Source organism: Puma concolor, chromosome A2, assembly GCF_028749965.1.
Source record: "Puma concolor isolate L17-30 chromosome A2, mPumCon1.1.hap2, whole genome shotgun sequence".
Lineage (NCBI taxonomy): Eukaryota > Metazoa > Chordata > Mammalia > Carnivora > Felidae > Puma > Puma concolor.
Genome location: NC_141668.1, coordinates 47,473,025 through 47,498,947, shown reverse-complemented (window position 1 = coordinate 47,498,947; position 25,923 = coordinate 47,473,025).

Below are 25,923 nucleotides of genomic sequence, written 5' to 3'. Positions count from 1 at the left end.
AGCCCGGAGCCTGCTTTGGATTCTGTGTGTGTGTATTTCTCTCTCTCTGCCCCTCTCCCACTCATGCTCTGTCCCTGTCTGTCTCTCAAAATAATAAATAAATATTAAAAAAAACAAAAACAGTGCTGGGGTTGAGAAACCTTGTGACAGAGGAAGCAGCATGGGGTGAGGGAACATGGCTTTTTGAGGAACTAGGTGAGTTTTGTGATGGTGGGAAGGCGTGGGGGGGAATGTGGCTGGAGACTGGGGGGGGATGTGGCTGGAGACTGGAGTGTGCGGAGTTGCACTCAGGAGTTTAGACTCTGTCCTCAGGCCAACAGAGAGTATTTGCAGCCCCTGGAGCCGTTGGACACTTTGTTCTAAGGGTCATCGAGAGCCACTGGGGCCTTGGAAATAGTGAATGAAAAGGCACAATTTCAGTCCCGGGTGTCAACCAGGCATCCTTGTCCAGATCTCTGTAGAATAAATATTGCTGTGCCATGATCCTTCTGAAATACATTGGAAGTAATCATATTCATTTTTTTTTCACTAAACAAATGAACAGATTAATTGAAATTCTGTATTAAAGCACTTTTCTAAGCTGTTCATAAAGATTTTTACTTTTATCCCCCCAACACCCTCATACAATAGGATCTTTAAAATTTTGTTTTTGTTTTTATTTTTCCTTTTTAAAGTTTATTTTAGAGAGAGAGCGAGTGTGAGCTGGAGAGAGGGGCGAAGGGAGAGGGAGAGAGGATTTTAAGTAGGCTCCATGCTCAGTGCTGAGCTGAGCCGGGGCTCCTGGGATCATGACCCAAGCCAAAATCAAGAGTTGGACGCTTAACCGACTGAGCCACCCAGGTACCCCTGATTTTGTTTTTAAATCTTGCTTTTTTTTTCAGATAAGGACACAGAAGCTGTGAGAGGATAAGTCATCTCCCAAATATCATATTGCAGGTAAGTAGTAAGGTCAAGATTTTAACCCTGAGCTGTAAGACACAGCTCAAGTTCTTAACCATAAGCTAGACTGTCACCATACTATTTTGCCATATTTCCAAAGAGTAGTGGGAAATCAGTAATCATCCACCTTTTGTATATTTCCATTAGCCTTGAAAACAGAACATGGATTTCATGTCCTTTCTTGGAAAACTTTGCCATATGTGTATTTACTCTTAAATAGTACAATGCAATAATATTTTGAAAGAATTTGAAAAAAAATCCACACACCCCAAACACTTATGGTCATAAAAAATAAATGATGAAAACAAATGAATTAAGCATTGTTTCAAAAACTAGGAAGCGATAAAATACACCCAAAAAAAGCAGAAAAAAAGAATTAAAAGCAGAAATCAATAAATTGGACGACAAATTTTTTGGAAATTCTAAATAAACCCATGCGTTCCTTATTTGAAAAATTAGAGAAGTAGATAAACTATTGCACAATCTAATTTTTAAAAAGGGAAAACACAAACTCATATATTCAAAAAGGTAAGGTAGAACTAATTACAAAACCAGAGGAAATTCAAAGAATCAGAAAAATACCATCTTTGCTCAATATTATGGAGATGCATTTGAGCAGTTACATGAAATTGGTTGATATTCTAGGAAAATGTGAAGTAACACAATCAATCCTAGAAGAGTTAGAAAATATATAGGCAAGTATAATAGAAGAAATAGAGAAATTTGCCAAAAAGCTACTGTCAGTTCCCACAAAAGGCTCCAGACCCAGATGGTTTCATGGAACTATCTTATGGTACCTTTGATGGTCTTGCAAGTCCAATGTTGTTTAAATGTCTTGAGCAGAGAATAAGACAAAAAATCTCCTACATTTATTTTATGGTGTGAAAAGCTTTAATATCAACCCTGTCAAAGATGAAAGTGAAGTAGAATATTACATACCAATCTTTATTTTGAATATTGATGTGCAAAATAGTAAACGGAATTCAGTAGCAGATTAATGCAAATAATATTCCACAACTATTGCATGTTTATTCTGCAAATGTTAGAATGTTTCACAATTAGGAAGTGTGATGATTAATTTTATGTGTCACTTTGGCTGGAGTACAGTGTGCAGCTGGTCATAAGGTATATATATGTTAAGTTTTAGGACATACTGCCAAATGCTTTTCCAAAGATGCTGTGTGTACAACTTACGTTTCCCCCAACGGTGTAAGAAACTGAATAGTGCGTTATTTCCTCACCGATTCTTGCTTCTATCAATATTTTAAAGTTGAAGTTATTCTTGTAGGTATATAACTATATTTCATTATGGTTTCAATATTTATTCCTCTGTAAAATAATGACATTGAGCATCTTATATGCTTACTTGGACATTTGGATGTTCTCTTTTGTCAAGTGCCTGCTCAAAGCTCTTGTCTGTTTTTCTATTGAGTTGACGGTCTTTTCTGTATTGATTTGGAAGTGTCTTAAAAATATTTTCTGGATACAGATCTCTTGAAAGTTATTATGTTTTGTAATATCTTCTTCCATTACATGACTGCCAATTTCATTCTTGTGATATAGTCTTTTCACGAATAGGAGTCCTTAATGTTAATGTAGCCCAACTTACCAGACTTTTCTCTTATGGTTAGTGCTGTTGACGTTCTAGTTAAAAAATCTTAGTCCAGGGGCGCCTGGGTGGCGCAGTCGGTTAAGCGTCCGACTTCAGCCAGGTCACGATCTCGCGGTCCGGGAGTTCGAGCCCCGCGTCAGGCTCTGGGCTGATGGCTCAGAGCCTGGAGCCTGTTTCCGATTCTGTGTCTCCCTCTCTCTCTGCCCCTCCCCTGTTCATGCTCTGTCTCTCTCTGTCGCAAAAATAAATAAATGTTGAAAGAAAAATTAAAAAAAAAAAAATCTTAGTCCACCTCAAGTTCATGAATATGTTTCCCTATGTTATCTTTTTGATGTTCCTTTAAAAATCATTTATGTGTAAGTTTCATGACTTTTGATTTATCTCAAGATTATACTTGTGTATAATGTGAAGTCAAGGCCTATATTCGTTTTTCTCCATATGGCTATTCAGTTGACCTGGCACCATTTATTGACAAGACCACCCTTATCCCCACATTCCATGGCACCCCTGTATTAGTTTCCTATGGCTACTGTAACAAATTCCCACAAAGTTGGTGAGTTAAGGCACCAAGAGAGAAATTTATTCTCTCACAGCTGTGGAGGCCAGAAGTTCAAAATCAGTGTCACTGGGCTGAAATCAAGGTGCTGGCAGGGACACACTCGCTCCACAGGCTCTAGGGGAGAATCCGTTCCTTGCCTTTTCTAGCTTCTGGCGGCTGCCAGCATTCCTGTTTGTGGGGACATCACTGCAGTCATTGCCTCCATCTTCGTGTGACCTTCTATGTGTGTGTAATTTCCCTTTGCCTGTCTCTTCTAAGGACACTTGTGATGGCTTTTGGGGCCCATCTGGATGATTCAGGATAATCTCATTTCATTGTTAATAATCACATCTGTAAGAACTTTACCATGTAAAGTAATGTTCACAGGTTCTAGGGACTAAGACTTGGTATCTTTGGGGGAGCATTTTTTAGCCTACTGCAGTCACTAACCGTCATATATCAAGCGTCCATATATATGTGTCCAGACTTTCTATTTCATTCCATTGATCTGTTTGTCTCTCTTTGTGCTGTTATCATATTACTGTGATTTTATTTTATAGTGATTTTATTATATATCTTGATATCTAGTGATGTAAGTCTTTCGGTAATTCTTTTTATTTTTTCAGGATTGTCTTGACTTCTTCCCCCCTTTTGCTTTTCTTTATAAATTCTAGAATCAGTTGTCAAAGCTGATTGAATGAAATTCCTTTGTATCTATAAATCCATGTGTGGGGTAACTGGCATTTTCAACAATATCGTCTTCTAGTCAATGAACATGGTGATATTAATCCATTTTTTAAGTTTATTTATTTTGAGAGAGAGAGACAGAAAGAGAGAGAGAGAGAGAGAGAGTGCACGCATGCAGGCATGAGTAGGGGAGGGGCAGAGAGAGAGGGAGAGAGAATCCCAAACAGACTCTGTACCATCAGTGCAGAGCCCCATGTGGGCCTTGAACTCACGAACTGTGAGATCATGACCTGAGCCGAAAGCAGGAGTCGGACACTTAACAGACCTAGCCGTCCAGGCACCCCTCACCCATTTGTTTTTTAGGAAATATTTTTCAGTAATGTTTTATAGTTTTCTGTGAAGAGATAACAGTTTTTAAAATGTTATTTCTGGTATTTAACTTTTGGATAGTTTTTGAGAATATTTAAAAATTTTATTTTCCAGTTTTTGTTGCTTGTTTAAAGAAATAGAGTTAATTTTTGCATAAAACAACCTTGTTAAATGTATTTATTAAGCATTATAAATTATCTGTAGTTTAAAAAAATTTTCTGCACATAATTATGTTGTCTGCAAATTCTGACTTACTAAAATGCAACATACATTCGTACTTTTACCTCTCTTCTGTTAATGCAAAAACCATAGAATTATATATTTTGATTTTACATACCTATTAATCTCGGTCAGGTTATTATTTTTATATAATCAGTACTTATTTAGATTCACTCTCATATGGCCCTTTCTTTTGCTCTTTATCTTTTTCCTACATTACCGTGATAAATCTGGGATGGTTTTCCATAGGTCTTTGGCATTCCATTTATTGTAGGTTTACTGAATTTTCTGTTTTTCATTTTTGTTTTCAAATATTTTTTCTGGGAAAGAATTCAAGTTTAACAGTTATTTTCTTTCAGTGCTTGAAGACGTTCCATTGTCTCCTGTATTCCATTATTTAAATGGAGAAGTAAGCTGTAATTCTTATTTTGCTTCTTTGGAGGAAATGTCTTCTTTTTCCTCTGTTACTTTCAACACATTTTATTGTCTATTCATATTTTTTCAGCAGTTTTACTGTGATAAATTGACTGTGTTTTATCTCTATATTTTCCTGCTTGGGGTTTCATATTTCTCAAAACTGTGGTTTGATGTCTTTCATCAGTTTTAGAGACTTTCTGTCTGGTGTTACTTCAAATATTGCTTCAGTCCCATTTGTTTTCTACGTTTTCTCCTAGACTGCAATCCTACATATTAGACTTTTTTTCCCCATGTCTTTCATGTCTCTTAATCCATTTTTTCCTTCTTTTTCAAGCTTCACTTTTGATATTTCCTTCTTGTTTATTGCCAGTTAACTAATTTTCTCTCCTTTCCCCATCTGTATCTCCATCTATCTATTATTAGATACAGATTTATACACACACACACACACACACACACACACACACACACGTGTGTGTGTGTGTGTGTGTGTGTGTGTGTGTGTATTGCTGTTAGATACATCAGTTAAGTTTTTAATTTTAGTTTTGCATTTTAAATTCTATTTTTCTTTTCTTTTTCGGGGGGGGGGGCAGAGGGAAGGGGAAAGAGAAAATCTTAAGAAAGCTCCACACCCAGGGCAGGGCTTGATGCGGGGCTCGATCTCACAACCGTGAGATCATGACCTGATCCAAAATCAAGAATCAGAAGCTTAACCACCTGGGCCACCCAGGTACCCCTTAAATTTGATTTTTCTATTGTACAGCTTATATTCTCTAATGAAATCCACCATCTTGTCATCTAATTTCTTGAACAACAGTAATCACTTATTTTAAAGACCATATCTTAGGGTGATGAGGGGCTCCATGATGAGTGTGGAGCCTGCTTAAGATTCTCTCTCTCTGGGGCACCTGGGTGGCTCGGTCGGTTAAGCGGCCGACTTCGGCTCGGGTCATGATCTCGTGGTCCATGAGTTCGAGCCCCGCGTCAGGCTCTGTGCTGGACAGCTCAGAGCCTGGAGCCTGTTTCGGATTCTGTGTCTCCCTCTCTCTGACCCTCCCCTGTTCATGCTCTCTCTCTGTCTCAAAAATAAATAAACGTTAAAAAAAAAATTAAAAAAAAAAAGATTCTCTCTCTCTCCCTCTGCCCCTCTCCCCTATGCACAAACTTTCTCTCTCAAATTAAAAAAAAAAAAAGGCCATATCTGATAGAGTCAATATTGAATCACCTGTGGCTCTGGGTGTGTTATCGTCCCCCTCCCCCCCAAGATTTAAACCATCTATTGTTTTTTTTTAATGTTTATTTATTTTTGAGAGAGAGACACACACACAGAACGTGAGGGTAGGAGGGTCAGAGAGAGAGAGGGAGGCACAGAATCTGAAGCAGGTTCCAGGCTCTGAGCTGTCATCACAGACCCCAGTGCAGGGCTTGAACCCACAAACCATGAGATCGTGATCAGAGCTGAAGTTGGCTACTTAACCGGTTGCACACCCAGGCACCCCTAAATCATCTGGTTTTATTTCCTGATGTAACAATCATTTTTTATTTTAATCCCTTCATTGAGCATGAAAACACTTTGGAGATGCTCTGGTTGGTGGTATCTATGCCTAGGGTTTGTTTTGCCTCTGGTAGAAAGTTAGGGTGGAATACAATCATTTTAATCCAATCAGATGTTGAGTTAATTTGAAGTTGGGCTTCAGTCTTTGTAAGGAATGTTTTATTTCTTTAAAAAAAATTTTTTTTTTCTTAACGTTTATTTATTATTGAGAGACAGAGACAGAGCACAAGCAGGGGAGAGGCAGAGAGAGGAGGAGACACAGAATCTGAAGCAAGTTCTAGGCTCCGAGCTTTCAGCACAGAGCCTGATGTGGGGCTTGAACTCACAAACCATGAGATCATGACCTCAGCCAAAGTCGGACGCTCAACCGACTGAGCCACCCAGGCTCCCCAGGGATGTTTTATTTCTGATTCATCCCTATTTCTGCAGTATAGGTTGTTGAGGGCTCTTAAAAGAAATCCTGGAGTGTTTACTAGTGTTCCTCCTCCAATTATTTCCCCTAAGACTTGTAAGAATGCAGGAAATCTTTGCCCAGCCTGTCTCTTAGCCACCATTTGTGAACCATCAAATTCCTTGATCAGAAAAGCAGTTTGAAATAAATGCCTATATCACCTCTTTGTAATTCTTTCTCCCCAGAATCTTGTTTTTTCAAGTCTTCGCTGCCTTTGTAGTTCCTCAACATCTTCAAATACATATTTAGGAAACATATTCCCAAGCATCTCTAGTGGATTTTCGTGGGACAGTTGGTCTGAATCCAGCTACTCTGTCATTACCAGAAGCATAAATCTCTGATTACTTATCTTAACTGAATGTACAGTTGTCCCAGAGGAACTTTTTATAAGAGAGAGAGGAATAGTAAGGGCTCTGTGTGAAGCTAGGTGAAAATTTTCTTATGATGCAGGGCTTGGTACATAAGTTCACTTTTATTTCCTTTCTATGAATTGGATAAATATATATGGGATTTTTAGTTTTCCTCACTGCTACAGAGAAATTATTTATGGTTTTTGTGTTTATGTTTCTCATTCTTCTCTTTACATTACAAAGACTTCCAGGGAAATGAAAGAAAAAATTCTAACTTTATAATGCTATCTTCAAATTGGAAGTCTAATCTCATTTTCATTTTAAATGTATCACTATGGTTATTGTCTGGAACATTATTTCAAAGAGCAAAAGATTGGCATGAACCTAAATGTAAATGAATACAAGATGGTTAAGTAAATTATGATAAATTCCATATATTAAGATATAACCATTAAAAATAATTAGGTAGCTTTCTATGTAATGACATGGAACTATTCCAAGAGGAATTGAGTGAGAAAATCAAGGTGTGGGAAAATGTGTGTGCTGTTACTGTTACTATTTGTGTAAAAAAAAAATGTGTATGTATTTTTTATAATGAATAAGTTGTCTTGGGAATACTGTATAAGAACTATTAAAAATTACTACTTTCTAGAAAAATTACTTCTAGCGAATGGAACAAGGTCACTGGGAGACAGGTCTCAGATGGACATTAACTTTTTAATGCATAACCTTCTGTATCTTTTGAATGTTGTACTGTGGGCATGTGTGACCTATTGAATAATAGAAATAAAATATTTTTTAGAAGAAAACATTCACTTTGATGTATTCTAATGAAATAGTCTTCACTTGTGGGCATTACTATACTACCTATTACCTTCTATTATTTTTCTATTAATATACATATTCCATGTAGCTATAATAAGATAACTTTATGTTACTTTTATATAACTTTTTCATATTTTTATAGTGTTCAAAAGTATTATTTTAAAATTTGGCATAATATTTTGTTTAGTGCATGTACCATAATTTACTTATCCTTTCCCTAGTGTTGGTCGTTTGTATATTTACATGTTTCCTTATTATGTGCACCATGGTGATGAGTATCTTTGTGAATGTGTATTCATTTGGTTTCCATAATTAGCCCTAAAACTTTATGGTTATTTGGTAAGGCTGAATGAAAAGAAAATAAGCCCTCTCTGGAATAGAAAAAGGTTAGAAATGATTATGGATGGTACTTTGAGTTACCCATGATAAGCATGGCAATTTTCATTTATTCTAGCATTGTCTATATGGACAAAACAAACAGAATTGTTGCTCTTTAAATATACATACAGTGCGAATTGAACTCTTAGGAAATAATGCACTTAAAGAATCATTAATTATTACCTAATTACTTGCACCAGTGTGGCATGGACAGAAAAGTGCTCTGCAATGATGAAGTTGTCAATTATAGTTGATAATTAAGGGGCCAGGTGCATGTTTAACTTAACAAGATAAATATATGCCCAGATGTTGTTTGTCTGCTGCTTCATTACCAGGTAGGTTAGAAGATTTTCATAAACTAGAAAGACTATTAAATGCATAACCTTGCTACATTCAAGAAATCTTTAACAAATCTGTTACTCTAACCAATATTCATTTAAGAAGACTGTTCATCAGACTTCCTGGAGAGCTGAAGAAGTATGTGTATATAATACCATATTTGCAGATTCTCAGTGAAATGGCTATTTGAATATAAAATAGGGCAAAAATACAACAGAATCGGAAATTGGAGAAGATGCCTCTTCATGCCAGAAACACGTAGGAATTGTATACAAGATTTAAATACCAGATTGAAAGAAGACAACAAAGACTCAGTTCCTGTGGGGAACATTCCAAGGAACCCAAGAGCCTTGGATATCAGAGGTGAAGATTCTGGCAGATGTATAGTAAAATATCCTAAGTTGAAGGAGAGAGACTGGGAAGAAAGGACTAGCTGCAGAAAATATGGAAGTCAGACCAGATCACTCCTTGTATTCGTCTGCGAGGACTGCCATAACAAAATACCGGACGGGATGACTCAAACAGGAAGACCTAATTTTCTTAGAGATCTGGAGGCTGGAAGTTTAAGATTAGGGTACTGGCAGGATTGGTTTCTCCTGAGACCTCGCTCATAGGCTTGCAGATGGCTGCCTCTTGCTGTGCCCTCACATGGCCTTTTTCTCTGTCTGGGTGCCTCTCTGGTGTCTCTTCTTCTAAGGATGCAGTCACATTAGATTAGAGTAACCTGGGTGAAGGATATACGGTAACTATTTGTACTATCATTTTTTGCAACTGTTCTGTAACTGTAAAAATTATTGCAAAATAAAAAGTTAAAATTTCGGTGTCCTGTATTCTTTTTTTTTTTTTTTTTTTTTTTTTTTAAGTAAGCTCTACGTGGGTCTTGAATTCACAACCCTGAGATCAAGAGTTGCATGCTCTACTGACTGAACCTGCCAGGGGCCCGGTGTTCTATTCTTGAAGTCAGTTTGACCAGATATAAAAAATCTTTGACTCATATTTTATTTTCTTAAGTGTGTAAACCTGTTACTCTTTCGTTTTCTGGCATATCACATTACTGTCAAAAATAAAAGGATTTGATTTCCTTTCTCCTATCAGGGACTTAGTTTCTTTGTTTGAATATCCAAAAGATGCTTTATTTTATTTTTGTTAAAAGCTTGATAAAACCGCTAGTGTATGTCTTGCCTTGGCCATTCTGGGAAAATTTTTAGTATGTCCTTTTAATATGAATTTTAGATTTTTAAATTTAATTAATTTTAATTTAATGTTTCAGTAAAGTTTTCCCCAAATTCTTATTTTAAAAAAATTAAAAAAAAATTTATGTTTATTTACTTTTGAGAGAGAGAGAGAGAGAGACCCGAGCAGGGGAGGGTCACAGAGAGAAAGACACAGAATCTGAAGCAGGCTCCAGGCTCTGAGCTGTCAACACAGAGCCTGACACAGGGCTTGAACTCATGGACCACGAGATGATGACCTGAGCTGAAGTCAGACGCTCAACCAACTGAGCCACCCGGGAGCCCCTAAATTTTTTTTTAACTGTCCAGAACAATTGAAAGCATATCAATGTGGACATCTATATATACTTTATCTATATTTACCAATTGTCAACATTTAACTACATTTGCCCTGTATCTGTCTATAAGTGTGTTTTATTTATTTATTTATTTATTTATTTATTTATTTATTTATTTATTTTTGCTCAAACTTTTGCGAGTATAAAATGCATTGAAACTGTTTGGAAGCTACTACTTACTTAATTATTTGCACTTGTGAAAAAAGAAAAATGGGGGCACCTGGGTGTCTCGGTAAAGCGTCCAACTTTGGCTCAGGTCATGATCTTGCTGTTCATGGGTTTGAGCCCCACATCGGGCTCTGTGCTGACAGGTCAGAGCCTGGAGCCTGCTTTGGATTCTGTGTCTCCCTGTCTCTCTGCCCCTCCCCTGCTCACCATACTCTGTCTCTCTCTCTCAAAAATACTAAACATTAAAAAAAATTTAAAAAGGATAAAAAAAATAAGAGGTCTGTCTAAAGAGGTCTAACCAAGTTAGACTGGCAGTTCTTAATAGTCAGTGGTTATTATTCTGGGGCCATGAAATATATTTAATATATCGTTCATAATACCATCATCCTCTTAATCCACATAAACTTAAGTAAATATTGGACAAATTTTCAATTTCTTTGGCTTATCAAGTAATAATAATCCAGAAAGCCAGTCATTTATAGCTACCATTTATTAAACATTAAATATTGAAGTGACATTAGATTACGAGATTTCACAGACTGAGAGATCATTTATTTATTACAAGATGTTTGCAAGGCAAGTAGTATTCTCCTTGTTTTTACAGTGGAACACACAGAAGCAGATAGTTAAGTAAACTACAGGTGACCACATATTAATAAGTGATAGAAAGAGGCTAGTGAGTCAAGTCTGTCTGAACCCAAGCCCTGCTCTTTCCACTACAGAACACAGAATATTGGGAACTCTCAAATGCACAGCCTGGACAAAACGTCTAACGGTCTGAATGACTCACATGGGCCGTCTGTACTGGTTGAGATCAAGGGCTGCTTTCAGAAGCTCATTACTCTTTACGTGGCACCGGCATCCCCTAATGCCCACCCAGTTCTATGGGTATCGGAAAAGACAACGCTCCTTACCCAAGGAGGGTCCTGTGTGAAAAGTCTCCATGCAGCTTGACTTTCCAGCGGACTCCTGTTTTGCCCCTTCCGATGGAGGCCTGGAGTTTTCCTTCTCAGTATCTGACGTTGGCACGCTCTGTGTGGCAGGCACCCCTGCCGGCTGCCAGGTTCCAGCATACATAGGGCTCTACTTGAAGTAATGGTGCTGATTGGACCTGATTTGGGTGGGAACTTGATTCAGTAGTGTGACCTCCAGGAGAAAGAATATGGCATTGGGTAATTCTGTCCTCGTTTTGGGGATCAGCATATCACCTACATACTTCCTTATTTATTTTTTCAGAAAAAGCAATTTTATTGAGGATTAATTTGCCTAGTTGTATTCTGGCATCTCCCTTTTTTTGTTCTTTTCTGATTATTATCATAATATGTATTTAGTATAAAAGTGCCAATAACACAGAAATATATGACAGAATGTGAAAGTTTCTTTCATTAAAAAAAAATCACTATTTGTTGGGTACTTATCATGTCCCATACACTTTATATATACATACCCTCACTCATGTCTTGCAACAACTCTATGAACAGGCATTAATATTCCTATTTTGCAGAGAATGAAAATGAGACACACAGATGAAATCAGCTTTCCAGAAAGTCTACCAGGTAGCAAAAACCATTCTCTTAATCATTGCACTGAACTGCATTTAATTCTTGCTTGGCTGGCTTGTAAGCTTTCACATTTTGGCTCCATTGTGGTCTTTTCTTCACACGATCTTTATTAGAATCTTTTCTCCTCTGTCTTTGACTTCAATTGTATCTTTTTTTCTGATGACACGTACTATGGGGAACTCACTAGCTAATAAGCTAATAAGCTTTTCAAGAGCATTTACTTACGTAGCTGTGGTGCCTATAGCACGGGCATGCCTAACAGCACATAGAGTTGCTAGGCCGTAAGTCTCCATAGAATCAATACATGAATGGACAGAGTTTTAACTAACAGGCTCTTTTTTTTTTTTTAATTTTTTTTTTTTAACATTTATTTATTTTTTTGAGACAGAGAGAGAGCATGAACGGGGGAGGGGTAGAGAGAGAGGGAGACACAGAATCGGAAGCAGGCTCCAGGCTCTGAGCCATCAGCCCAGAGCCCGATGCGGGGCTCGAACTCACGGACTGCGAGATCGTGACCTAAGCTGAAGTCGGACGCTCAACCGACTGAGCCACCCAGGCGCCCCACCAACAGACTCTTTTATGCATTATCTCACTTGGTCCTATTAGACTAAAATAAACTCTGTTTTAACGGGGCAATGTATACCATTCCACTGCTGAATTTGAGTCCTGAATTTCATACTGTTAATTGCTTACATAAAAATTTAATAAGAATAATAACATTAAGAGGTTAGGATGTTTTATGTGCTGCCTAAAGAAGCCTAATGTTACACACACACACAGTGATATTGGTTTGTCTTCCATTGTCCTCTGTTTTTATCATTGCATTGTGGGCACTTTTCTCTATTGCCCAATTTAAAGCTCTCTGGCTCCATTCAGAAGTATCTTGGGGCACCTGGGTGGCTAGTAGGTTAAACGTCTCACTCTTGATTTCAGCTCAGGTCACGATTTCATGGTTTGTGGGTTCGAGTCCCAAGTTGAGCTCCGTGCTGATGGAGCCTGTTTGGGATTCTCTCTCTCTCTCTCTCTCTCCCTCTCTCTCCCTCTCTCTCTCTGCCACTCCCCCATTCACACATGCATGCTCTCTCACTCTCAATAAGTAAACTTTAAAAAAAGGAAGTATCTTTCCCAAAACTTCTCCTTGGTTTGCATTGGATGCCCTCTGCCTCATTCCAGTAGTCATCTTGACATTGTAAAATGTACCTTAAGAATCTAGTCCAGTTGGCCACTTCCCCCAGCCTCTTCTGTCTTCCAGACCCAAAACTCTCTAGGGAAGAAGTGATGAAACACCGCCTGAACTCTCCTTTCTTTTCTACTCAGGTACCCTTGCTTTGTACCCCGTGTGTCTCCTGGCTTTGTATTTATTTTCTGTGAAATTGTGTAAGTGGGCACAAGTTAGGGGTTCAAAGAACTTTGGTAGCTTTTCCTTCAGAGGTGGCTCTGTACATGCTGTCAGAGGACATTTTCATCTCTTTAGGTTCTTCCCACAGGCCCCTTCTTCTGCTTTCTGCCCCCCTTAGACCTTCACCCACCCTGTGGAGGGTTGCACTCACCACACCCTGTGCTCCTTTCAGACTCAACTATGATCACTGGGGTGTCCTGACTTCAGATCTGTCAACTAGTTTGCAGTTTGACCTTTCAGAAGTCGGTAGACCTTCCTCGACCTCCTGGGAATTGGAACTCACTTCAGAAAGAGAATAGTGAATTGAGAATTGTAGAATACAGGTCTCAAAAAAAAAAAAAAAATCAGCAGCTAAAAGAGCTAATTATGCCAGTGTTTCTCCACCCATTCTGTTGATGAAAGAGCCTCCAAAACCATTACCTGTCAATCCGATCCTGCAGATAAAAGACTTCCTTTGAAAACAGTCATCCCATGAAAATCTGAGAGCCAGTATCAATATTTATTAGGGGACACACACCCCTCCTGTCCTGTCGTATCATGGATTTACAGTACAACCAGTTATCCTGGGCTCCCTAAGCTCTTTCAAAAATTGTGCTAAAATTAAACCTGTCGGCTGTTCCTTGGGAGAATCACAAAGTTGCAGACAGTTGTATAGCTGACTTGCCTGCAAAAGTATGGAAGCAGTTTTTCTTTTGTGTATTTTTGAATTTCCCCTTGGCAAAATATTTCTTCTTGTATTCCCCCTGCCCCTGTGGTTGCTGGTTGTTAGTATCTGGAAGCCAAGTTCCTCTGGGAATGGCTGACACGTTGTTCTGCAACTACACAGGTCAAAAGGGAGGGAGAGGTGCATGTAGGCCACTGAGTGGAAAAACAAAACAAAACAAACAAACAAACAAAGATTAACAGTCACTGGAAGCCATGCCTGAAGGAATAAGAAACTTACAACTACAAGAGGAATAAAGCTTTTTTAAAAATTAATTTTGGAGAAAGAGGAGGTCAATTGGGAACGTTAAAAAAGCTTGATGTCTAAAATAAGGAGCAGCAAATGGTCCGTGTGAGCTGAAATTAATGCCACAACAGGTTTAGGAAGCACTAGCATGGCTTTTCCCTAGAGGGAAATATAACAATCACTCCGTCAACAGTCAAGCGTTTTGAGCTGTGTATTAGAAACCATACCTATTTTTAAATCCCCAAGAATTTTCTAGGAAGAAGAATCAAAGGCATTGTTTGTTGAATGAGTGAATGAGTGAATAAGTAAGTGAATGAATGAATGAGGGAATGGAACAAGGATGACAATGTTCCCTCTCTGACCTGGTCAGACTGCACCTGGAATATTGTGCTCAAACTGAAGGACCATTGAGATGGTGACCACATGGGAGCATGTTATATGAGGAATTTGAAAGAAACAGGAACGTTAGCTTTCAAGAGGGGACCTCTTGAGAGTCTTAATGAATTAAATTAAGAACTGAGCAGCAACTTGGGGCCAGGGACTGTGCATGGAATCCGGGATGGGTAGAAGATAAATACAAATATGTCCTGCTTTCTGGACACTTCTCTTGAGGGAAGGAAAAGGAGACTGACTCTGCATGCTTCTAAAGAGCAAGGTAGGAATAATAGTGGCGGCTTTAAGACAAAATTTCAGTTTCATAAAAGGAAACGGATCTTCATAAACTGAACTGTCCCAAGTTAGAAGGGGTTATGTTTGAGAGACAGCAAGCCTTCCTGCTGTGGTGATTCAAAGTAGTTTAGATGACAAGGAATTGCAGATGTCTTCTAGACTCCTGTAGGGACAGGATGACCACCTGTTGGGCTATTCTTGCACTGGATTCTCTATTCCCTTCCACCTCTCATAAGTTCTCTCTTTTTTTTGAGTTTATTGATTTATTTATTTTGAGAAAGAGGGAGGGAGGGAGGGAAGGAGGGAGAGAGAGAGAGAGAGAGAGAGAGAGAGAGAGAGAGAGAGAGAGAATGAATGCCAAGCAGGCTCCGAGCTGACAGTGCAGAAACTGTGAGACCATGACCCGAGCCCAAACCAAGAGTCAGATGCTCAATCGACTGAGCCACTCAGACGCCCCATGTGTGTCTTTGAATCATAAGATTTGGGAGAGGGGAGATGATAGGGTAGCCAAGTGAAAAAGGGAGCATAGTTTGAGTTCATTGAAACCTAAGTAATAATAGCGAACTTCTGAGAGTTGGCCAAGTCCTTGGCAGTGTGGGGCAGCACCTAGCCTATGAGGCAGTACTATTTTACCCTCTTTTCCCAGCTGAGAAAACAGGTCAAGTACTGTGCCCAAAGAGCCACAGCAGTTCAACCAGCATGGAACGGAGTTGTACGCTCCGGCCTCTGAGCCGTACTGCCTTGCTTACTCACACGTTGCCTTATTTCTCGACTCAAACCTGTGCTTGTATGCCTCCCTGGAATGATACCTGCAAGGATTCTGAAGAATGCATTTAATTTTGCTACAACTCGCTTAAGCTCCTGTGAATGCATGCCAAATGTATGAAACTGTGGGAATGTGAGGAACTAGGAAAGTTATTTAGAGCAAGGATTCTCACCTGACGTGTGTGTGTGTGTGTATTTTCACATGTCACTCTATGAAGGAATCCGTGGCTTTACATTCTTTTAAAAAAATATTTCTTTTATTTATTTTGAGAGAGAGAGAGAGAGAGAGAGGGAGAGAGAGCAAGCATGCATGCAAACAGGAAAGGGGCAGAGAAAGAGGGAGAGAGACAGAATCCCAAGCAGACTCCTTGCTGTCAGCACAGAGCCTGATGTGGGGCTCAAACTCACAAATTGTGAGATCATGACCTGAGCCGAAATCAAGAATTGGTTGCTTAACCGACTGAGCCAACCAGGCGCCCTGAGCTTTAATTACATTCTTAAAGGGATGACCTATAATCTCACAGAAGTTTAAGAAATACTGATTTAAGGCCTTCTAAGGCTTCTGTGGAGAGAAGAGAGAGCCTGTCCAGATATGAACTTTTATTCACAAACAGGAATCAGCTAACTTAAGAAAAAACAAAACAAAACAAAATCGCAGCGATTGAAGTTATTAAACCAATTCGTTCTGTTGTAGGAACCATCTAGATTTATCCTTTTGGGATTCACTTTGCTAGGTATTTCAGACTCTGTGAGGAGGCATTTAATGGATGCATCTTTTTCCCTAAAGGAAGTTGGGAGCGCAGGAAGAACACAGGAACTTAACTCAGCTGGGGAAATGAGGATTGCTCCTTGGCTTTTCTTCAGCTCCTCCCCTCGGGTTTTGCAATATTCAGCAGGAGAGTCTCTGAATGATCATTTTGTTTCCACGAAGCTTCATTTCTCCCACCTTCGATCCTTGCCTGATACCATCCAGCATCGCACAACAGTGAAAACAAAGGCAACAAAATGGAAACCAGAGAGATCCCAGGCAGTCAGATTTCCAAGTCGAAAATTCATCTCTGTTTCTGAGCATCCAAAGAGGCTCTCAGCACTCTTGCTGAATGCTTCTGACAGCAAGGTAAAACTCTCCTTGCATAATAACTACGCGCTCCTTCGTGCTATCTGTGAAGATTGTTCTTTGGCACAAAACTTTCGCAAAAGCTATTGGGAGAAGAGGGAGTTTGATTTTATTCACTAGTCTTATGTTAAGCATTTAATGATGATATTCCCCTATTTCTATTAACGCTACATAAGGTATCAAAATACCATTTGTCTTCTTATTAACAGTCCATTCTCCTGCAGGAAATGACTCCCCCAAAAAGAAATAAAATCAAATACTTTCAGCTAATGAAGAAGATCACTTCTGTTTTGACTTAGCTTTTTTTTTTCCCTTGCCTAATTCTCACATCTGCTGTGGAAGGATGGTCCCTTTGCCTAAGTGTCCATCACCACTCTATATGAACTTGCTGAGGTCTCCCTTTATATGTACCCTGTTTTGGGGTTTCCAGTATAGTTTTTGCAGATTAAGGTTTCTTAGTTGTTATCAGCAATACTTTTGGATATGTCAGCCTTAAGGCTGTAGATCAGTATGTATTGGTTCTATTGATCACATCAAGGTGCCAATAGGGTAGAATGTTATAATTGATATGTGAACAGTTATCACAGTTTATAAACCACTTTCATATGCAGATCTCTTCTAATTTTAATGAAATGTGATGTCTTGGAAAAATCTGATTTCGCCAGCAAAATATTGCATCAGATGATGGTCTGTGGAGAACCCTGATACCTTATGTCTGTGTCTGTGTCTGTCTCTATCATCTGTGTGTCTCTCTCTTTGAGACTGTGTCTCCCTTGCCGCTAGTGGGACCTCTTTTCCACTGAGAAGAGAGTTGCCCCACATACTCACTCGAGATGGAGAGGATTCCAAGTCTTGATCCTGCTCTACTTGCTATGAGCCAGAGGGTCAACTTGTCTCCTCTTGACTCTTTCTTCAGGTTGTGTCAGTTTTACAGAGGAGTGGCCATATTCATTAAGTGTGGGCTTAACCAGTTCGACAGGGAGTAGGGAGGGAGTAGCCTGTGGTTTGCTCCGTAGGCCAACAATGCTAATAATAACAGAAAGCACGTAAGCTCTTATGGTATGGGCACTTGCTCTTACGATATGGGCAATTACTTTTCTTTACAAATCTGATTTCTTTTTAATAGCCTTTATTTTTTAGAACAGTTTTAGATTTATGAAAAAGTGGCCAGTGTAGTACAGAGTTCCCATCCACCCCATACCTGGTTTCCCCTATTACTAACGTCTTGCAGCAGTATATTATATTTGTTATCATTAATGAACCAGGAATGGTACATAATTAAGTAAAACCCCTAGTTTATTCAGATTTCCTTCATTTTTACCTAATGCCCTTCTTCTATCCTGGGATCCCACTCAGGCTACCATATTCCAGTTAGTTATTGTGCCTCCTTAGACTCCTCTTTTCTGTGACAATTTCTCACTTTCCTCGTTTTCAGTGACTTGACAGTTTTGAAGAGTAGTTGTCAGGTGTTCCGTAGATGCCCACTATTGGAATTTATCTGATGTTTTTCTTACGATTAGACCGGTGTTACGGGGATTTGGGGAGGAAGGTCCCAGAGGTAAAGTTCTGCCTTCATCACATCATTTCAAAGACACGTACTATCAACATGATTTCTGACCACTGATGTTGACCTTGATCACCTGGATGATGTAGTGTCTGTCAGATTTCACTGCTCTAAAGTTACTTTTCCTCAAATGCACTATGTGCAGCCCACACCTAAGAAATAGGGAGTTGGGTTCCCCCTCCTTCTATATAAACTATTTGAATTCTTCTGTATAGGAAATTTGTCTCTTTCCCCTCAGAAATCCCTTTTCAAAAGTTATTAAACACAACAGTAGCAAAGTTTTAAAAGGAAGATGTACCGTCATTTCTCTACAGTGTTACTAAACTGTCCATCTGAGGTACGTATTTTGCATCCCTCACTCCGCACACCGAAAATTCAGGTATGGCTACAGATGTGCCAGGCATTGGGCAGAAAGCTGAAGGGAGCAGTCTGTGCAGCTCCCAGTACATGGAGAAAGGTTAGAAGAATCACTGCCGAATTCCTAAGTGGGATCCGAACCCCCCAGGCAGCCCCAGCCCAGGCCGGTGGGGGACTCCACGCACAGTCACACACGCTGTGACGAAGACCGATAATGCACAAGCCCCACCGAGTGTGCTCTGCGGGGCCCAGGGTGAGCATGAATGCCTCCCCCTGGGGACATCTCAGGAGGTCCTAAGTGCTCAACGGTGGAAGGACACCTCAGGAAAGGGTGGTTGGCCAGAAATGCTTTTAGAAAGATGAAGTGGGTCCTGAAGAGGAGGTGAACGGGAGGGAGGTGGTAGGTGGGGCTGGTGAGGCCCAGAGAGAAAGAGTGTGCGACAACTGCCCACCCTCTCTGCCCTTTGTCTCAGCTTTGTTACTTCTCACTGCAGGGATGCGAGGTGGGGACCTCGGGTGAACAGAATGGACATACTCATGCTCCTCAGCTCGGGACCATGAATGTCACTGGTCCATGTGAGATGTCTCTTTCGCTTGGTTTGATTTTGTTTTTTCCACCCATTCATCCTTCCCCCCAGTCTCCTTCTCCTTGTCCTGTCCACACCCACGCTGTATGTTCAAGCTGTGCCCTTTCGATCTACTTTCCCAACACTTCTAATTTTTTAGCGGTTAGTGTTGTTTTGGATTTCTTATTTTGTTTCAATTTTTTTCATCGATTTTTTTATTTGAGTATAGTTGAATCACAATGTTACGTCAGCTTCAGGTGTACCACATAGTGACTCAACCTCTACAGGTTATGCTGTGCTGACCACAGGTACAGCTACCACCTGTCACCATGCAACACTGTTACAATATCAGTGACTCAGCTGTACCTTTTATTCCTGTAGTTGATTCATTCCATAATTTGAAGCCTGTACCTCTTACTCCCCTTCACCTATCTTGCCCATCCATTTAAAAATTTCTATAATAGTCGTAGCATGCTATAAATATAACCATTTTTACTTTTGCAATAACTTTTCTTTTTCCTTTATTTTCACTCAATATTAATTTTTAAATCTATCCGTGAATTTTTCTTTACCCTGCTTTTTGTTCTGTTCAGGCCTCCAATGGTTTGGATGGGACCTATCCACACTGGGATGGGCAATCTACTTCATTTAGATTCAAATATTAAGCTTATCCGGAAATACCCTCACAGACATACCCAGAATATATTTTTTAAATGTTTATTTATTTTTGAGAGAGAGAGTGTGCAAGCTAGGGAAGGGGCAGAGAGAGGGAGACGCAGAATCCGAAGCAGGCTCTAGGCTCTGAGCTGTCAGCACAGAGCCCAATGTGCGGCTTGAGCCCACAAACTGCGAGATCATGACCCGAGCCGAAGTCGGACACCCAACCGATTGAGACACCCAGGCGCCCCCAGAACATTTTTTTAACCAGATATCTGGGCCCCCCATGGCCCAAATTGACACATAATATTAACTATTAGAGGGGCACTTGGGTGGCTCAGTCGGTTGAGTGCCTGACTTCAGCTCAGGTCATGATCTCATGGTTCGTGAGTTCGAGCCCCACATCGGGCTTGCTGCTGTTAGCGCAGAGCTCTCTTCGGATCTTCTGCCTGTCCCCTCCACTCCCCTGCTCATGCTCTCTCTCTCTCAAAAATAAATAAACATTAAAAAACAACAAGAAATAAGCATAAAAAACCATAAACAATCGCTCTATCAGAAAGAGAGAATGGTGGTGGGGGGGGGCAATCCATTTAATTATTTTCTAGAAATGTGCTCTGTTGAATGTCCAGAAGTTAGGACATTGGGCCTGTAGGAAATGTAATTCAACATTGTATGCAGGACAGCTGTAGATAATATTTAAATGTAAATAAAAGTTATTGATTTTCAACTTTCAGAGTGGGTTTATGGACAAAGAATGATGTTTGCAGTTGCAGAAATGAACGGGAATGGTAATGAAAGTAGCAGCGAGTCAAGTGCAAGTTATAGGTTAGAAGGTGGAAGGGGAAGAGTGTTAGAAAGAATGGGAAGTGTGCCGACACCCTCTTTGTGTTTAGACGGGAATGAAGATACCGAGTCATGTCGATGGAATAAAAAAATAGAGTCATGATGTTGCACAGCATCCTAGTTATTCTCTCCCTTTCTTGAGACCTCAGTGAAATGGTCATATAGGAATAATCCCGTGTTACCAAAGAGAGAAAAAAAAGAGATTAGCAGCAAACAGTGCTTTCAGTAAATGTGTGGGTAATGAAGATGTGGAAGCCCTTTGATGGTTAAATAGAGCAGGGAAGCGATAGCTCCAAATATCCAGAAGGGGGCCCTTAACACCAGAGGGCATCAGTCTGCAGGCCAGAGACCTAGAGGGCCTGCGGGAGCAGATGTTAAGGAACAAGAATAAGAGTTGATGTGAGTGAGGAGGAAAGTTGGGGATGGTGACGTTGGAGAGGGAGCATTTGACCTGAAGTCTGTCCAATACTTTCTCAATGGAGGCATTATTGGCATTTTGTGCTGCTCAAATTTTATTTTATTTCTTTTTAAATGTTTATTTAATTTTGAGAGAGAGAGTGTGTGAGCTGGGAAGGGCAGAGAGAGAGAGAGAGAGAGAGAGAGAGGAGAGAGAGAATCCCAAGTAGGCTCCACAACTGTCAGCACAAAGCCTGATGAGGGGCTTGAACTCACAAACCATGAGATCATGACCGGAGCTGAATCCAAGAGTCAGATGCTTAACAGACGGAGCCACCCAGGTGCCCTGCTGATCAAATTTTATTAAATGGGACACTCCTATGTATTTTGGCAGCCCCGGCCCCTCCCATTTAATGCTAGTACCAATGATTCCGCAGTTATTATGGCAACGAAAAATGCCCCTACTTGTTTCTAAATGAAAAGGGGGTACTGCTTCCATTTAAGAATCACTGGAAAGAATGCTGTACTGATCCCACAGCCTTTTTTTTTTTTTTCTGCTCAGAGGACAAGTAGTCTGAATTTTTGCCTCCCTCTGTCCCTGGGCTACATGTCAGATGTCTCTCTAAAAGAAACTGGGTAAAAATCTCTGAGGAGAATTCGGGTTGCAATGTGGATGCCGGTGCCAGCTTGTTACCAGCTCGTGGTAATAGAATTCTGTCATCAACAAGCCCCAGCCCTATGCATAGAAATAGCCAGATTTTTCTATTCTTGGAAGAGACCTAGTGATGGTGGGATGGATAGGGAGATGTATACATACAGCAGCAAAAAAATGCATCGCCCAGCTGTACTAGCAGCTCTCGCTGGGTATAAAGATAACCAGCAACATGAAAACAAATACCATGATAGATCCAATCGGATAATTCTCCTAGAAGAAAATGGTTAAACCAGGGAACATAAGAGTAAAAAAAAAAAATCCTCTACTTAATATCCTCAGAAAGGTTCAAGAAGGTTCTGTATCCATAAAATAAATACAGTAGGCTATGGAAAAAGGAACAATTATAGAATAAGAAAGAACTCTTGAAAACGAAGCATTTATTTCCCAAAACTAAAATTTCAACAGAAGAATTAAAAGGTAAAGTTGGGAGAAATTTCCCCTAACGTGAAAACAAAAAAGGAGAAAAGATAAAGGTATTCATCCTGGGAAGTACAGTATTTGACGAATACAACTTCCATAAGATGTTTCTGTGAATAGATGTTCTATAATATTGATAGAAATAGGGGCGCCTGGGTGGCTCAGTCGGTTAAGCGGCCGACTTCAGCTCAGGTCACGATCTCACAGTCCGTGAGTTCGAGCCCCGCGTCGGGCTCTGGGCTGACAGCTCGGAGCCTGGAGCCTGTTTCAGATTCTGTGTCTCCCTCTCTCTCTGCCCCTCCCCCATTCATGCTCTGTCTCTCTCTGTCTCAAAAATAAAACGTTAAAAAAAATTAATATTGATAGAAATAGATGAATAGAAATCAGTCTGTGTGTAAAGAAATTCTTCACGTGGTTATTTTGAGTTAGAAAGGATTCTCTTCTCACTGCCTAGAATATCGGTATTAGGATCTCAGATTTGGTCTTCTCCCTTTGGCGATTTGAGTGCTCCTGAAACCCATTTATCTTAAATACGATCACAGCCAAAGCAGTTCTGGGGTGTAGACAGGGAGTTCTCTCCGTTAGGAGGCCAACCCGGCACAGCACACCTGCTCGCGGTACCTGGATGGGTCGCTAATGGGAACTGGAGCCACCTTCGCCCTCCTGCTCTGGGGTGACGCCCTCAGACACCTCTTTTCCAGAAAATGATCCAGCAACTTCCCTTGGATATTCATCTGGATTCTCTCTCCTTTCAGACAGATCTCTGCTCAAGTTTAATCTCCTAAAAGAAGCCTGCTCTGACCATCTGAGCAAGGACAGTCCTCTCCTACCCCTTCATCTCTGCCTGCATAGCCAGCTTTACATCTCCACATATAACTAACTGCCTGTCATGCTGGTGTACGTTTTCGGTCTTCCCCCCAGGAAAGCATCTTTCAGGAGGCCCAGACTTTGTCTTTTTGTCCTGGTATTCCTAGCACTTGGCACACTGGATATGGTTACTAGATGCTATTATTTGGCATTCTTTATGCGGGGACACCGCAAGGGAGCTTCCACTGTAGTTTTATATTACAGGGAGCCTCTCCTTCTATTTTCCACTTCTGTGGTTAGCTCCTTGCTTACTGGAGTCATCGTGGGAGCCAGAATGGCTGGTGAGGGCAGCAAAAGTGCTGACAGAAGGGCAGGGATGCCCCAGTTGTGACTGTGGGATTATTTTAGCCCCAAATGCTATCCTGATGGCAAGTTCTACCCTCAGCCCTCCAAATACGTTCAAACCACGTGGCTGTATAAAGTGCCGGGGTTCAAGCTCTTGGGAGTGGAAGTCTTTGAAGCTAAGAGAGAAATTTATAGAATTCAGATCGTACACCATTGTTCAGCTTCAGTTAAAAATGAGTTAGCAAAACAAAGTTTAAGGTTCCCAACTGAGCATTTAAAATAAAAATAGAATTTTTCAGGGAGCATAACACCTTTCATTTCAAGAAGGGATAAGCAAACAATGAGCCTTTTCTGAGAAATGACATGACAGAGCAATCCAAGGTGGTTGTCCAAGGTGACTGGAAATTTCTATGAGAAACTAGAAAATCCTAGCTATTGATAACCTCCTTGCTCTTGCAATACTGAGAGACAGTCAGCAAGGCATGTGCTTGGCCACAAATACTTTCTAAGTCCTCATGCGTCTAAGGGCTGAGTGGAAGGGGCTTTAGAAAAATGTCTTATTGTTTGTTTGTTTACTTATTTTTGAGAGAGAGAGAGAGCGCGCAAGCGAGTGCAAGCCGAGAAGGGGCAGCTCCATATCTTGAAAGTTTATTTCCACGTACTTTTGTAAAGTTCAAGGGAGGTCTTATTTTTCTACCATGTTGCTCATTCCATCATTGACCCATAAATGAGCAGTTGTAAGAGTTACCACTAGCGATAAATCTTGTGAATAACCCAAGTCATACATTTGGGAGGGACAACAATCAGAGCTCTAAGCCACCTGATATGGAAAGTTGTGAAGCCAGGGCAAGAAGCTGAAGACTCTCCCTTCTGTTTTCAAACTTGGTGTGCCTTTGCACATGCTGTTCCTACTCCTGGGAATGACATTCTCCCAACCTGACGACCTGGTCTCATGTGGGGTCTGCCCAGACGTCACTTGCACTGTGTAGCCTTCCTGACCACTGTTTCCCCCCAGCTGGAGTTTGTTGTTTTCTCCCCAAGTTCCCAGAGCACTTTTTTTCCTGATTCTATTGTAGACATGCCACATATTGTAAAGAAGTGTTTATCTGTTTGTCCCCTTCATTGGATCATCAAGTCATCAAGGGTAGGGAGCCAAGTCCTCTTAATTCCTGCGTCTCCAGTGTTTTTAGCACAGTGGCTGGCCCAGAAAGTGAACAAACGTGTGCGGTCAGTCATCTATAATGTATATTGATCAGCCATCGCTCCAATTCTGGGACCAAATTCTCCCATGGCACAGTGTGCTAACCTTGGTCTGATGATGCCCCTCTGCACCTGGAGGAGGTCATTGCCGCAGGAGTCTTCTGCACCTGGAGGAGGTCACGGCCACAGGAAGCCTCTGCACCTGGAGGAGGTCACTGCCAAGGGAGTCCTCTGCACCTGGAGGAGGCCATTGCCGCAGGAGTCCTCCTCTGCAGATCTCTGGGATAGGATTGCATAGAGCAGCCAAGGTGGCAGAGGTCACCCTGGCTCCTACCGGTATGACTGATCATCGCTACTGGGTCCACCGCTGTATGCTTCCTTCCCATTCTGGCGACTTCCCAGCAGACCCCAAAGGCTTCCTCTTCAATCTGCTCCAGATGCAGAATCATGGTTTGACAGGAAGCTTGGATCCACTTCTTGGTGCTTTCTGCCCGTCTTTGATGACACACGCATTCTGCTGAGATCAACCATCAGCAGCATGGAGATGCTCTTCCTGCTCCTTTAAATTAATTTGCCCTGCTGTTCTGAGTCTCTGCCTTCTCAAAAGAGTGACCATATGTCTTTGAGTGCCTCTGGCAGGCTTGGCACCCGAAGACACTGCCATCCCTCCCAGCGTACCTCCATCGGGATGCCAGGCCAAGATGCCGGAACAGCTCTCCTGCCTGCCTGAGTACAGGGACTTTTCCAACCCTGTCTGAGTTCTTAGATGTCTGCCTAGGGCCTAGGAAATCTGCACTTGTTAATTTATCAACAAGCCTTTAAAGCAAATGAACAAAATTTGGCTAAGATCATCTTGTCATGGAGTGGAGATATAATTAGGTCAAGCTCCTTCTTTCAGAACCCCGTATCATGTGCTCACCAAAGCCATGTAGAATACATCCAATGTTAAGTGGCATCGTTCCTGGGATCAAAGGCTAAGGCACCCTCCCTAGAGTAATGCCAAATAATCACGTTCATTCCTGGTACAACCATAAAGTCCAGTCATTTACCAACCAAGTCAGCAGACCTTGACTGCTAAGCTGGCTTTTGATTTTTGGTTTCCAAATCTGAAAAATATGAGAAATTAGTAGCTCACTGGAGAAATGTATTAAGAACATTTTTTTCTTGCTCTAGGGGAG